Source organism: Penaeus monodon, unplaced genomic scaffold (assembly GCF_015228065.2).
Source record: "Penaeus monodon isolate SGIC_2016 unplaced genomic scaffold, NSTDA_Pmon_1 PmonScaffold_3637, whole genome shotgun sequence".
Taxonomy (NCBI): domain Eukaryota; kingdom Metazoa; phylum Arthropoda; class Malacostraca; order Decapoda; family Penaeidae; genus Penaeus; species Penaeus monodon.
This window is the reverse complement of record NW_023658381.1, coordinates 1-5000: the sequence shown is the minus strand read 5'-3', so window position 1 is coordinate 5000 and position 5000 is coordinate 1.

The following is a 5000-nucleotide window of genomic DNA, read 5'->3' as shown; positions in this document are numbered from 1 at the left end:
TGAAAGTATGGTGAGAGGGATGATTCATTGACCTTGAACGTATATTGAGTATATACGTAATAGTGAAAATATAATGGTCTATTTGATTGTGAAAGTATGGTGACAGTATTGTTTAGGCAAGAGTGAAAGTATGGTGAGAGAGCGGTTCATATGATAGTGAAATATATAAGAAAGTGGTTTATGTGAATATAAAAATATAGTGAGGAGATTATGTGATGTAAAGTGATGTATGTAACACTAATATGGTGGTATTGCGGATTTACATGATAGTGAGGGTACAGTGAGTGTTACTTTTGTGTCAGCGCAAGTGTATTGAAAGTGTATTTGCTATAGTGAAAGCGTAATGAAAGTTAAAGTAAAAAATAAATTTAATTCGGGTTATTTCTGATAGTGAAAGTATAGTGGAGTTTTGCTTTTGTGAAAGTTAAAGTATAGTGTGACTGTGTTATGGCAACTTGGCTTATATATTAGTTCGAGTATGATGCAACGAGTGTTTAAATGTTATGGTGTATGTATATTGAGAGTGTGGTTTATGCAGAAGTTCATGCAGAAAGTAAGCGTGGTTTATGAAATAGTGAAAGTGTGAGGAAAATGTGGTTTAGTTTTTAGTGAACCTATAGTGAAAGCATTGTGAGTATGGTTTTAAGTGATAGTGAAAGTATAATGAATGTAGTCTATGCGATGAATAAAGTATAGTGAGAGTGCTATTTGTATAGTGATCGATGTATTGTATCATGATATTGTGGATAAAATGTATTATTTTATGGTGATGCATTCGTGAAAATATATATCTCCAAGCGACGATGAAAATATAGTGAACGTGATTGCATGGTGACTATGCTATAAGGATAACATGACGGATGTTTTATGGTGATGATATCTGTAAAGTTTCAATATTTCGGCAAATGATACGATCATGATATGATGATGGTGAGAAAAAGAGAAGACGCAGTGTCAATTTTTTCTTCGTTTTTCGTCGGAAAATATTGACCGTTGTCATCTTTTTTTTTTTGCCATGGTGAGTCACAATATGATAGTGATTTATTTTCCAAGCAATCAGATGACGTGACTCATGGTGATGGTGACGAAGGGAGCTGGATATCGACTTGTGATAGAAGTAACTACAATCTTAATTGGGACATGATAAAATCTATAAATACTGATATGTAATATATAACTACACTTGAACTGGGTAAAAAAGTAAGGTCTTCGAGTAAGCTCCATAAGTAAAGAAATCTACAATCATTCTTCAGGATTCAAGGAAAACAAAATGCAAAAGATATGTAAACATTGATTTAAAATGTCAACTCTGAAAAACGTGGCATAACATAATCGCCTGTAAATTTCCATGTATACAAATGTGTATATTTTTCCCCACTAAAACACCATGAGAACCAGGACATCGTACTTACAAATGATGTCCAATTACAGCATTAATCAACACCAAAATGCTACAACTTAACGCTAAAAATGCTAGGCAAATCCCTGTTAATACTAAAACCCCCTTTTCCACTCCCCTTAATTATGGTATCTGACACTCTCATGATACCCCCCCCCCCGCCCCCATCTGACACTCTCATGATACCACACACCCCCGCCCCCATCCCCCCCCGCCCACGCTGAAGCCGCCTGGACCCACCGCCGCCAGATGTCACTGCGGGAGAAGGGTCAGTGTCCTAAACATCGGGGATAGGCCACTGTCCATTACACATTTAACATTTCGTAAAGCGCCAACAAGTACACAATATCACTCACTATTACAGATAATACTCCAACGCGACCCTCGAGTTTCTTTGTCCCGTGTCTCTTTAAGTAGATAATGGACATAGTTTTTTTTTTTTTTTTTTTTTTTTTTTGACTGTTACGAAGGCTAAGATCAGTGTCCGCGCGTTTGAATGCATTACTAGATTTTTTAATATATATTTTTATCAGTGATGATGCGGTTCAAGATAAGAGGAGGAAAAGAGACAAGAAAAGATAAGGGAGTGTGACTTAGCAAGAGACAAGGTGTAAAAAAACGATAACGATGACGAAAACATAATAACGATAACGACTGATAGTGTTTCTTGAGAAATCGTAGCATCAGGAGTGTTTCAGGAAGCACATGACTCGATGAAGTGAAATATATTTCTAATGAGGCATTGGTGTTTCTAGGGGAATAATGTTTTAAGGAAGTGTTCGTGGGGAATTTATATCTTAGGGGAATATTTCTAAGTAAGTCAAGGCTCAACAGGGGAGATTTTAGAGGGAATAATGGATTCGAATAGTGTTTCTAGGGAAATTACGATTTAGTGGAGTGCCCCTAGGGAAATCATGACTCGTTGAGGGAGAAAGCAAATCATAGTTTAAGGGGAAATTACGGTTCAAGAAAGTGATTCTCAGGGACAAAAAAAGGTCTGTAAGCACTTGTTTTTAGGGAAATACAGCTGTGAAAACATTATCTATAGGGAAATGTCTTCTTAGGGGAATTCCTAGAGCAATTATGGTTCAGAGGAATAGTAAAAAAAAAAAATATATGAAAGCACGAGAAAATGGTTCTACAGACAGCATTCATTACTTTCCAGGGTAATATATAGGGCAAGATGAGGGAAGAATTCTACATTTTTTTTCCTTTTTTGGGGGGGTGGGAGACTACGAATGTATACCTATATCCGTCATTTTAGGCATACAGAGAAGAGAGGGTTGGAAATTTGGAACAAAATGCCACATTTCCATAAGAGATGGGAGACTCGCAGAATAGAGATTTGGGAAACAGATTGAGGGATTGGATGACTGGGTGAGAGGAAGAAAAAAGAGAAGCGAACATAGAGCGAAAACGGATTTGATAATTGGGGAAAAGGAAGAAAAGAGAGAAAGAGAACACAGAACGAAAACGGATTGGAGAAACTGGGTGAGGATTCGGTGATTGGGGGAAAAAGAAAGCAAAAGAAGATAAATGATAATAAAACAAATAGACTTTAAGCTGGAAGAAAACTGGGAACGAAAAAGAACAGGAAAGTGTGAGGAAATGAGAGAGAGATCTGGCGGACCGAAGAAAGATGAGGATGAAAAGGTAATGAGAAAGTGTATTTCGAGATAGAAGACGAATGAATGAATGAAATGAAGTGATAAATGTGTAGTAAGCGAAGAGAGGATGAACAGACGGACAGAGATAAAGGGTGGGTATGGAAGTAAAACGAAAAACGAGTCAAATTAGTAACGAATCATAAACTATAACTGGAAAAAGTGATCGAAAATAAGTCAGACGAAAAATTGTTAAAACCAATAGCTAAACATAAACTATGTTTGGAAATTGTGTCAAAATAGATTTCTGGTTCAACGATATAGAATGGAAACGAATTGGAATATTATTCGGGAATATGAGGACAGACAAAGACAGAATAGACAGGTGGCAATGACGAGAGAGACTGGTGACGATTGGCTGAAATACTATGCATATTATGAAATATATGTATGATATAAGATGTTGTTATATTCATGCCGTGTTTAAAACAACCGTCACTGTGAGGAATTATTAGTAAAACATTCTAAATTCACTGCCTCACCAAACACATCACCAGGGGTTCTGTGATGTCCAATAGATGTCTCACGTCCAACCAGTATGCTATCTCGTCACGGTCTCTGTGGGTGTCCCTTGCCATGCATAATATTTCTGCCGATGTTCCCTTGGACGATCTGCCATGTGTCAGTGGTCTTTCACCAGCTCGGGTCCTGTGTATACTGTCTTGAGTGCGGGTCCTGTGTATACTGTCTTGATTGCGTTGTGTGGTGTGTGTGTGTGTAAGATCGTGTGTACGTGTCAACACACGATGTCGATTTCCTAAACAGGGTAGCAATGAAGTGTGTGTGGTGGAGACGAACGCATAGCAAGGGATTAAATGTAGCGCTACAGACTAGAGAATGCACTCGTTACAGGTCCTTTAACGGTGGTTCTGTTGAGTAGCTGGTTCCGTGTTATGATCGGCTTTTTTTTATACTAAAGTCCTTTATTTACCACCCTGGTTAACTGCACAGGCGTGGGCAAGTTGTGGTACATTTGACGCATGGTAATAACATGATATAATGGTAGTACATTTGAATTTTAGGCTAAAACATTATTATGATATGTTTTGTTTTTGAAATCGGGGGTTGCGTACCGTTGATTTATAGGAGTACGTGAAGATAACTGGACTTTATCTATTGTCATTCTATCGTATCCGTCCCTTTTTCAATTAAGGAACATTAACACTTTACAGAGACTAAGATTTTGCTTTATTCATATATTTAATTTGATACGGATTAAGTTAGAAACAATAAAATAAAAAATAACATACTTCAGCTTACATTCAGTTAACGATTCCTTCATTAACTGTACGAATATATGAATAGACAGAAAGGTTGATGGATGAATAAGTCGATACGATTAACGAAAATAAATAGTGGAGTGAATATGCATGAGTAAAGGACAAGAAATAACAAATGAATAAATAAATGAAGTACTCAGAAAAATGACAATAAATAAGAATAAGGAATAACCACAAGGGTTCTACACTTGACACTTTTCACAACCGTGTCAATGAGTCAAACCTGCTGCGGTCACCTATAGGGGGGGTGGGGGGTGTCAACCGCGGGCCGTTGTGAGTCATCGGTGTCACTTAGTATCAACTTAGGATCTGTTTGATATTCTTGCCACTTTTTAGTGTCATTTGGTGCTCACATGTGTAGCTTGGTGTCACATTATTTTTCGGTGTCACTTGGTGTCATATAAGATCTGTTTCACATTCTTGTCACTTGAAATTTTACCGTTTTAGTTTTTGCTCGCATAAGTGCCACATAGGATTTGCTTCACATTCGATGTCACTCGATCCGGTGTCATTTAGCGTCATACGTTCTTACTGATTTTTTGTCCGTTTTGGTCGGTGTCATCTGATGCCACTTTGGTGTCATCTGGTTCAACAAAGGAACTTGATTCATTGGCACCATGCGTTATTTGGCGCGTCTTTGGTGTAATAAATTCGGTC